The 11,841-nt window shown below is 38.3% G+C and overlaps 1 protein-coding gene across 1 annotated transcript in view; it reads left to right on the forward strand.

Annotated features, from left to right (window-relative positions):
* lyrm4b (LYR motif containing 4) overlaps positions 1 to 11,841 on the forward strand; it is a 154,530-nt gene that overhangs the window by 117,466 nt on the left and 25,223 nt on the right.

An 11,841-nucleotide genomic window follows, 5' to 3' on the forward strand; every position in this document is an offset into this window, starting at 1 on the left:
TTCACCTGTACCGCATGTGTTTGGACTTGTGGGGGAAACCGGAGCACACAGAGGAAACCCATGCCAACACAGGGAGAACATTCTTGCTGTGAGGCGATCGTGCTACCCACTGTGACGCCCCCTAAATTAATTTTGCTGCTAAATAATCTAACTTTATTCTGGATTCAAACCAAATTTGATTTTAAGTATTTGCTCAAGTAGATACATACAAAATTAATGCAAACAGTAGCAAAGTTACCTTACTTCAGCTGAAAATTTGCGAAAAATTCCCACGGGTAATCTAGAGCAAGTGGTGCAATTCTTTGAGTCTGATGTGAATCCAGCATTAGACCTTGGAATATAAATGTCATTACCAAGTTAAATATCCAAAGCAGCTTGTTATCACCATGATTCAGCATCCTATACAAGTTTTTTCTCCCTGTTGTGTTTCTTCAAGAGCCAGAATAAGGCCGAGTATAGACTCCTCTCAGCAGTCTATCTGTTTGTTTTCTCTTTTTTCACTCAGAGGAAGGTTTAGTCATTCCTCCAGAGTTTGTGTGTTGATTTGTGTTTGTAGTTTAGTCTCTGTGAGGGGGAAGCTGTTGTTTGTAGACTCTTGTGTCTTTGTTTCCGAACACGAGTCTATGCGTTTGTGTGTGTGTGTGTGTGTGTGTGTGTGTGTGTGTGTGTGTGTGTGTGTGTGTGTGTGTGTGTGTGTGTGTGTGTGTGTGTGTGTGTGTGTGTGTCTCCCAGGGCCTCGTTTGACCGTCCCGCACCGCAGGTCTTCCTTTGACCTTTCCTACATTTCTCCTCTGGCCGTCTGTAGAATTTAGCCGGCATCAAAGTTTCTTGTTGCAAGTAAATGTTAATGTTTTTATCATGGTAAATTATATCATAATGATAATGATAATGATAATACAAAAGCTACAGAAAACGTTATTAAAAAGGTATAATTACAAAAACACACCTAATGTCTTGCTTTATTGTATATATATGTTCACGACATTGACATAAGCTGAAAATCCATCTTTCTATAACAGGTATAATGACCAAAACAAACACCCAAGGATCATTGCAAATACGTACCCAGGTCTACATTTCTAGGGTCATCAAAATACGTAACAGAAGCTATGTCTGCTTGCAGTTTTTGTTTTTGCAAATCCACCAGAGGCCGCTGTGTACACTTTTTAATGATCTCAAATTTCTCTCACACATCCTCTTCTCGCATTAGTCCACCAGAGAGTTCAATATACACTTCAGCTGACCAGGCCAGCTTGACTGACTGAACGACTGACCCATCCACCCCCTTCCCTTAACTCAACCGATAGTGTTTTCAAAGGCAATCTAGGAAATGCCAAGCCATCGTGGGCGTGTTATTTCACTGCGCTTTGAGCATGTTGTTTATTTATTTTATTTTTACTTTTGCTTTACCTGGTTTCCTGAACTGTTCTTCACTGAACTCAAACCCCGCTGTTGTGGTCAATTCCGCTCCTTATCCCAAGTCCATCGGTGTACATGGTGAGCTAGTGGGCAAACTGCTAACACTGGACAAGCTGTACGGAGGTAATCGGTCAGCTGGTGACACGAAAAGGTACAGAAGCCATCAGTGGCGTCATTCCGCCCCATAGCGTTCATTTTACAGATGGAATGGAACCAGACGTACATCTGTGTACATAATTTGGATCTCCAGAAATGTAGACAGGGGTACGTATCCATAATGAGCCTGTGTTTAATGCATTGTTCTGTCTATTAGGTTGTAATAACTCTTCTAAAACCCCTTTTTTGATCTTTCTAAGGCCCAATGTCAATGCTATTTTTGAACTGCTTACCCTTACCCTTGGCCCTTGAAACAGAGTGTGAAAAAGAAGGGCTTCAATTTTACCTCTAAGAAATAGGACAGCACTTTACCTTGCACACGTCATCATATGTCATCGCCATCTCTTGCTTCATATGAGATCAGACGATTCTGACTGCTGTAGTTAATCCAGTTGCATTATTTATTTATTTATTTTTTTGGTATTTATCTTCAGAAACTCACTAAAGGCATATGTCATGTTATAATAATGATATAATGTGGCAATAAGCTTGTAACTGTACTGTACATTTACAGCGTGACCATATTCATCAATGTAAACACATGAAAAAGACATTAACATTATAGCAGACACTGTAAAAAGCCAATTCCCAGCCGCTAGTATTCTCGGACAGGGTATTTAAGTGTCATCGAGAGTCTGATGTGAAAGTATGTTGTGGGTTTAGTATACAGGAGATATTATTAGGGATTATAAATACTGACATTTTGTGGTTCTTATTTATTTATTTATTTATTTTAAGCATGAAGTAAATGTGCAAATTCAAGGGTAGGGGTAAGGGGAAGGGTGAAGGGGTAGACTTGGGATTGGGCCTAAATGAAATGCATACTTTACTACATCCAATCAGCTTACAGTTAAACAAAAACAAGCCACGCCCACTGTTTCCTCATTTAATATTCCGTTTCTGTAGGAACTGCGTCACTATACAGGAAAAAAATGGTTGCAGCTTCCAGTTCATGCTTTAAGGACTCAATTATCATACAAAAAACTTGAGGATTAAAATATTCAAGTGAACTCCTCATCTGCATACTGAAGACCCCCGTTCTCACACTCTGCCATTAGCATTACAGCAGAGCACAAATGAAACGCGCTAATGTTTGTGAGCTGCTGTCAGCAGCACCGAGGCGCTGGGAGATGAAGTGTAATGCTGAATTATTGGATTGCCTTGTTATTGTGTTGTTAGTGTAAGGAGGCTGTCGGCAGAGTGCTGAATGTCTGTAATGGAGGACGATCTGCGCTGATTTACACAGATTACAGGACAGACTGCAATAGACTGCTTCGTCAGAGAGAGAGAGAATTCCAAAATAAAAATACAGCAATATGAGACTCACTGTACAGCCAAATCATCCTGAATATTCCTCAGGTCAAGTCATTATGCTGTAAAAATCATTTGTTGTTTCAACTTAAACAAGTGTTTGGAATTAAGTTAACTTATTTGTTTTTATTTAAGTGGATTGAACATAAAACAATTATGTTGTCCCCAAAAAAGCAGCTCAGCTTATTTTAAATTAGTAGTTTGAACAAAAAGCAAACGTCATTTGTTGAGTGTATACTAAAGTACTTTGCTATCAGCAGCTGTAAGCATGTATATATTTATTATGCTTTTTATTTTATCATGACATACTGCCGGTAAAGAAACTGACTGAGGTCACTCTGAAAACATCCTGAAAAACAGTGCAAGACTTTCTCACACACACTGATTTGTTTTGATGTTGTGTTTCTCTGTCATCATCTCTCTAGTGAGATGATCTTCTGCTTCTGCATCTCCATCTGTCAGCCATTACATCCTTCACTGCTGCTCTGCAAATCTCCTGCAAAACTCACATCTTTATCTTCCATTCGCTTCAGTCGAGATGCCAGAAACTACATCCTTTCATTTCTCTTGCGCGCACTTTAACTAGGCCTGCAACAACTGCATAGTGAAAAAGCTACAAACATGATACATGGGGTAAACGAAAATGACGCATTTTGCATGATACTCTCCACTGCATCAGAATGTTTAAAGAGGAGATATTATGCCCCTTTTACAAAATGTAAAATAAGTCTCGAATGTATCTAGTGTGTATCTCAAGTGTGTATGTGATGTTTCAGCACAAAATACCACGCAGATAATGTTTTATAACTCTTTGAAACTGACCCTTTTAGGCTTTGATCCTAATTGTGCCACTTTGGTGACTGTCACAAGAGGGTGGAGCCACAAATGCTTGTGTGTCAGCATAGTGGCAGATTCAAAGGCAAGACTAACATCCTATTCCAATGAGGGACAGATGGTCACTAGTGGGCGGGGCTTTCCCACTCTGATGACACGTACAAAGGGTGAATGTCAATCAAAGTGTTTCTGCAGACTGTTTTCAGCCAGCCTGATTATAAAATTAATACAGTTGTTACAGTATTAGCTGCTTAAATCCACACAACGGTGTTTAAACCCCTTATAAAAGTGATTTTTGCTTTATAGGTCTTTTTTAAAGTTACCAAATAATTGAAGCTTATAAGATTATACTTTTTCCCCTCCATCTCCATTCATACATCCACTTGAAATGGTCATGAAAAGGGACAAAACTGGAAGGGGGTGCATAATTTTGTCTTTTGGGAACTGATTATATTGTTGGAAGATAACAAAATGAAGCAAGATGGACCAATTCAGAGCACAAACAAGACACGCCCGGAAAGATTGATAGCCTTGTCCTAAATTACTAATAGCTGCTCTTTAAAAAGCTGATTAACCCTCCTTTAAGGACTAATAGTCTCACCCTAAATGGCTGATAGCCCCTTACTGATAGCCCCTTCCTAAAAGATCCCTAAAAGACTAATAGTCAATCCTTAAAAGACTGATAGCCACTCCCTAAAGTATTGATAGCCACTCCCTAAAAGACTGACAGCCTGTCCCTAAAATACTGATAGCCACTCCTTTAAAGACTGATAGCCACTCCCTAAAAGACTGATAGCCACTCCTTTAAAGACTGATAGCCACTCCCTAAAAGACTGATAGCCACTCCTTTAAAGACTCTAAATTCTCATTACTCCCTAAAGCAGAGGTTCTCAAAGTAGGGGTCGGGACCCCCCGAGGGGTCGCGGGACAATGATGGGGCGTCGCCTGGTGATTTTCAAAAATCTATTAATTTTTATTAAACCTTAAGACTTACTGTATTTTATCAATAACCTACTAAAAAGAAAAAAAAAGTCGTTTATAGTTACTATAAACTATATAGTTACTATAGTAGCTTATAGTTAATAGTTCTATTGGATTGCGACTTCTCGGGTAATTACATTATACTAAAGACACAGCAATACTGTCAGATGCAGCAGATTGATTTTATAACACCAGGTTAAACCTTCTTGCCCATTTACAGCACTGACATACATTAAAAAAAAAACTAAGAATAGACTTGGGTCTATTGGTGTGTGTGTGTGCGTCATTGCATACAAGGTTTCTGTATTTATAACCACCTCGGAGAATATTGGGGGTCACGAGTCACTGGCATTGTCATTTTGGGGGTCGCGGGCTGAAAAGTTTGGGAACCCCTGCCCTAAAGGACTAATAGCTTCTCTGTAAATGGCTTATAGCCCCACCCTAAAGGACTGATAGTCCAACCCTAAATGGCTCATAGCCCTTTCCTAAAAGACTGATAGCCACTTCTTAAAATACTGATAGCCCCACCCAAAAGGACTGATAGCTCCACCCTAAAGGAATGATAACTCCACCCTAAATGACTGATAGCCACTCCCTAAACGATTGATAGCCACTCCCTATAAGACTGATAGCCACTCCCTAAACGATTGATAGCAACTCCCTATAAGACTGATAGCCAGTCCCTATATGACTAATAGCCACTTCCTAAACGATTGATAGCAACTCCCTATAAGACTGATAGCCAGTCCCTATATGACTAATAGCCACTTCCTAAGCGACTGATAGCCACTCCGTATAAGACTGATAGCCACTCCCTTAAAGACTGATAGCCACTCCCTAAATGAATTATGGCCCTGCCCTGAAGGACTGTTAGCCCCGCTCAAAATGACCAATAGCCCTTATAACCCCATTCTAATGCACTAATAGCTCCACCCTAAAGGCATTTCATGTGACCAGAGGTACAGAAAAGTGGTTTCGAGTGGGAGAGACTGGTATGATATTTAATAAAAGATTTTGAAGGTAAAGCAATTTGTTTAAAGTAATGACGTGAACTGATACATTCTTTATAACTAGCACTACTGTATATATAAAGAAGAGGAGTACATTTTGATTTCATTCCGAAGCATCTCAGTGTTAGTGTCTGCGTGTGCGTGCGTGTGTGTCTCCGCCGGGGATCAGATAGCCTTTTATCTGTGCAGTACTGTGGTCAGTGTGTGGTGTTGGCCGGGGCCCGGGGTCTGTCTGCCAGTCCTCATTGATTACAGCCACTCCAGGAGATGAGTCTTCAAGTGTGTGTGTCTGTGCTCAGAGAGTCTCTTCCCTCACGCGCAGGAATAAGAGCTTCTGGCAGACGCTAAACGCCACACACACATACACACGCTCACCCAACTCAACTCTCTGAGCGCACGAGGAGGGAGGAGACACCGAGAACAATGCGAAGGCAAATGGCCGTTATCTGGGCTGCCTATTTTTAGCACAGCGGAGAATCTGTGTGTGTGTGCGCGCGTGTGTTTTTTCTGTCTGAGGAAACTCTGAAAAGCGTTCAGCTGGGTTTCTCCAGCTCCAATTAAACAGAGTGTGAGTGTGTGTGATGAGCGATGAGGCCGTTTGTACTGCACAGGAGCTGTCCTCATTACATTCTGCTCAACATCTGTGTGTGTGTGTGTGTGTGTGTGTGTGTGTGTGTGTTTGATTTCTCCTTGTATCATCATGGTCTATTGTATGTAAATCTGCAGTGTTTGCGTGTGTCTTACTGTGCTGTTTCTGATGTAGGGGTTTCTCTCTGAGGATCTGATTCACTAACAAGGAACAATGGCAGTACAGTGGTTTCTCAGACATGTTCAGTCGGAGCCTAAACTAACTTTTTGGCCACATCTGCCAATGGCTGGTGACATCAGAAATTTTACAGGACAAAATACACGTGGCCATGAAAGATTTCTGCAAATACGTGTAGTTACTACAGCAATGCAGTCTGACAGATAGCAATGTCCAGATCCAACACGTGATCAGAAATCGGACCTGATCACATGGTTTCAGACTCGATCTGAATCAGACATTGTGGAGACAACATAAACATATAATATTTTTTATTACTATTTTATTAATTTTTTATTTGTTTTAGTGTGTGTGAATGTGGGAGTGTATGGTTGTTTCCCAGTACTGGGTTGCAGCGTGAAGGGCATTCGCTGTATAAAAAAATTGCTGGAATATTTGGCAGTTCATTCTGCTGTTGCAACCTCTGAAATGGGGCTAAACCGATAGAGAATGAATGAATGAATGAATGAATGAATGAATGAATGAATATGTGTTTGTTTCTCTTGAGCTTAGCCTCAGTATGTTGAGATACAGATCTTTACTAGGTCTTTATTGACCATTCAGATTCTTTCCACATTATCCCGTCCTCTCCTGCATTTGTCTTTTAGCCTTTTTTTGGATGGACTTGAATGAGTGAGTGACATTGTACAGATGCAATAGTCAATAAATCACAGGCTTGAATGGAGCAGCTTCTCTTGATGGGACTGAAATGGTCTTTCTTTTGCTCTTCAGCTGTTCAACCTGCTGCTTTCAGACACTTTAGAAAGACTCAACGTCTAACAAAGTCAGCGAAAACTGCATAGTTTGACCGCAGGATAAATAATGTCTTCCAGATAATTAAGGAGATTACTAACAGGTGCACTCTCAGAAAGAAAGGTGCACAAGCTGTCAGTGTGGTGGAAACTTCTCAAAAGATACATGCTTGTACCTGAATGCTCTTGACTGATACCGTAAGGTACATATTAGTACCTAAAATCTGATATTTAATGTGCTGCTTAGATACGCTGTAAAAAAAGTTGACTTTACCTTATAAAGTGAGTAAACATGTTGCTTTTAAAGTGATTACCTAAAAGGTTTATTTACTCAAAAATTCAAAATTACCTCAATTAATCTCCAGGATGTGAGTTTTTTGTTCTGTTCAACACAAAAGAAGATATTTTGAAGAATGTAGAAAAGATTACTATGGATCAAGCAGCCAGCATTCTTTAAAAAATCCTCAAGAGCTCAAACAGGTTTTGAGAGTAAATGATGACAGTTTTCATTTTTGGATGAACTCTATGCTTTTTAAAAAGTGAAAACCCATTGCCTTAAAGAAATTAATCATTATTTTTGGAAATTAGCTAATTCTGCAAGTTGCCTAAAGTTAACAGTTGAGTTTTTGCTTTTTTGAATGCATTCTAATAATCTCCGGGTATGGCAGGAGCACTTTTAACTCTTTCAAATTGCACTGTTTAAATTGAATAGCCTTTTGTTATGTACAGGATGAAAACATCCACTGAATTAAACTGCTGTAAAAATGCATCAGATCTTTATTTTTTATTTTTTCAAATTGTTATGCATAAATCTGTTAATCAATATCAGTCCTGATTAAAAACTATAAAATGTTACTAAATGTTTTTAAAAATTACAGGATTTGAACTCTTTAATTGCCAAATTCACAAATGATGTCACTGATTTGCTGGAAAAACAGACAAAATGACTTATTTTCAATGTAAAAAGTAATTGTAGACGGGATTTTGTTTTCCTTTTATCACAGTCTTGGACATGTGAACGATTAGTTGCAACATTGGCTTTGATGCGTTGTTAGATTTTCCTTATTTCTCCCTCATTTACTGTTGGTGGCTGTTTTTGCCCCATTGACCTCCATTATAACCACATTTGATGGCGCATAAATACACAGTCTTTGTTTTTGTTTACTCCATGTAGTTCTGAGAACTGAGATGCATACTTAGATTTTCTCAGACACATCAAGGTAAGTGCACAAAGGTCACTCTCACACACTCACACACACACATACACTTTAATTTAATTTAATTAAGGCCTATCTAAAGCAGTGGTTGTCAAAGTGGGGGTCGCGAGACAATGAGGGGGGGGGGGGGGGTGTCGCTTAGTGATTTTAAAAAATCCCATATATTTTATTAAACTATTAGATTTATCAGATTTTATCCATATCCGTTTTAACTTATAATTTATTTAATCTATACTTAATATTTAATAGTTACATTAGAAAAAAAACTTCAGCCTTTAAATTTTTTTCACTTTATTGCGACCCCAGGGGTTATTATGCTAGATTAACATCACAGTAAAAGAGTTAGTTGCAGCAGATTAATTTTACGGTACAATGTTAAGCTTTGACACCTTCATGGCACTCACATACACTAAAAATAAACAATCTCAATCACAATCTCAAGGTGGCTTCAAGTCTCCAAAATTATACCAAGAATAGTCTTGTGCTATAAACATTGTGCTCCCCATTCTCGTTTAGTGAGATTACTATTAAATTAAACAAATAAATAATGATTATTAAAAAATATATGGTTGTTAGACTGTTGCACTTTTTTGTGTCATCATTAAGCTTGTTTAAATAGTTCCTATTGGTGTGTGTGCACCATTGTGTACAATATTTGTATGCTTATATAACCACCGGCGAGCATAGAGGGGGTCGCGAGTCACTGGTGTTGTTGTTTTAGTGGTCGGGGGGTTGAAAAGTTTGAGAACCCCTGATTTAAAGGATAAGGGGTGCCAATAAATGATCAACAGTAAAAACTACACATTTTACCTCTTCCCAACAGGGGAAACCACCAACAATCAAAAATGCATGATTATATTGTGTCAGTGTTTTGTAATGACAAATGGGGTTATAATGGAAGTCAATGGGGCAAAAACAGCCACCAACAGGAAATAAGGGAGAAAAAAAAAAGAAAATCAATGAAAAACAAAGCATTAAAGGGGATGTTGTTTCACATGTAAAAGACTTTTATAAAAGGTCAAATAAATCCAGTCCACAATTATTTTTATATTGAAAATACCCAATTTTGTGTGTTTTTTTAGCAAATCAGAGACATCATTTAAGAATTTGGCAATTAAAAAGTAAAAATCCTGTAATTTTCTAAACAATTTAGTAGTTTTGATCAGGACTTATCAGGTTAATTAACAGATTTGATGTAAAAAAAAAAAAAAAAGATTTTTTTTTAATATTTCTCTGATCCATTTTTACAGCAGTTTAATTCAGTGGATGTTTTCATCCCAAACATATAGTAAGGCACTACCAAAGGGACTACCAAAGAATTTTCTCAAAATATGTGTCAAAATAAGATTTGTCACTAAAAATAATCCTGCTAACTGAAACACAGAAAATGTCATGGCCAAAATCATCCCAGAGTGGATGAAAACATCCCCAACAGCACACAAGGGTTAACCTAGCTTAGCATAAATCATTAAATCAGATTAGACCATTAGCATCTCACTCAAAAATTATTTTCTTTTTTTAAAGCTTGATTCTTCTGCAATAACATTGTGTATTAAGACCGAATGCAAATAAAAATGTGATCATTTTTAGGCCGATGTGATTAAGAACTATACGCGACTTGCTATGAGTGTTATGCTAATGGTCTAATCTGATTCAATAATTTATGCTAAGTTAAGCTAAATGTGTTCCCGAAGAGACCCGGAGATCGGCTGAATGCTTTCAAAGATGGTAAACCTCAACTGTTTAACTCTAGGGGAGCTACAAGATGAGCATATTTACCCCACCAAAAGTGTTTTTTGTTAAAGTAAAATGTTTCCAGGTGTTATTACTCTTCACCTGCGCATCATCAGTCCATCAGAGTCTCCAAGACCCTTTTCAGAGTCTATCAGAGCTCTGCTGACTCGAGAACCCGCGGGATGCTCAAATCTTTTAATAAATTGCCACAATGCAGATTTTGTGTGATGTTGCAGCGATTTGCTTTGACTGGAGGAGGATGCGGAGCTGCTTTTTAAAGGTCAGGCGTCCCGCAGGGCCTGAAAGACTCTCTGATACTGTCTGCCTCATTGCTCCCGCCGTTCGCTTTTAAAGGTAACGGCCTCGGCAGGACGGAGAGCTTGTTAAAGCCGCTGACGGGGGACTCGTTTCCGCACGCTTTTATATGTAATTCATTATTCATCAGAACACAGCAAGAAGGGGCGACTTTAATTTGGAGTTTACAGGCTTTGCTGGGCCAGATGATATAAACAGCATCCGTTTGCGTCGGTGTGAAATGCAAGACAGCTGAAGCAGGTTTGTTACAGGAGAAGATCTTAACAAGGAGGTTTGGTTCTGAAGATCAGCATGATTGAGTGTCAGCATCGCTCAGATATAATGAATGAAGCCTTCATAGACTCTTCTACTGTAGTCAGGCTTGACAGCTGGAGTGTTTCCGCATGTGTTTGACATTTACTGTAGGGCTGCAGGATACTAGCAAAATATGCAATATTGCTGTTGAATACATAGACTGTAAAAGATATGGGTGTAGTATCCGTGACGTCACCCATGGGTTTTTGAAGAGCGCAAATGAAGCTACAAGTAGCAATGCACTGCTTTTGTTGTGCTTTGATATACTGTACAACATTTGGATGTGTTTGTAAAACAGCCTTTTGTACATTGCACTGATATTATGTATCAATAATATAAAAAATACAATAATACAATAAATTAACATTTTAATGTAGAAAAAGCTAACGTGGGTGTCTTAAGGAGCAAAAATACAGCATATGGGCTCTTATATGCTGTTGTGTCATCACTGATATTGCAAGTCATGTCTCTCCGGCTCCTCATTTGGGATGCTTTTCATGAACTGGCCCCCATGACAAACTAATTGAATAGCCCTGATGTACAGTATGTGTGTTATGATGGATGCATGATGTTACCTGTTTGTTTGTTTGTTTGTTTGTTTGTTTGTTTGTTTGTTTGTTTGTTTGATTGATTAATTGTATGTTTGTTTGTTTGTTTGTTTGTTTGTTTGATTGATTGATTGATTAATTGTATGTTTGTTTGTTTGTTTGTTTGATTGATTAATTGTATGTTTGTTTGTTTGTTTGTTTGTTTGTTTGTTTGTTTGTTTGTTTGTTTGTTTGATTGATTGATTGATTAATTGTATGTTTGTATGTTTGTTTGTTTGTTTGTTTGTTTGTTTGTTTGTTTGTTTGATTGATTGATTAATTGTATGTTTGTTTGTTTGTTTGTATGTTAAACCCATGGGAACTGCCTAAGCTTGGCCAGGACACTCTTGTAAAGGATATTTTTAATCTCAATGTGCTTTTCCTGGTAAAATAAAGGTTATGATCAGGGCTTTACATTAATACCCG

Source organism: Danio rerio, chromosome 24, assembly GCF_052040795.2.
Source record: "Danio rerio strain M-AB ecotype USA chromosome 24, GRCz13ab, whole genome shotgun sequence".
Taxonomy (NCBI): Eukaryota; Metazoa; Chordata; class Actinopteri; order Cypriniformes; family Danionidae; genus Danio; species Danio rerio.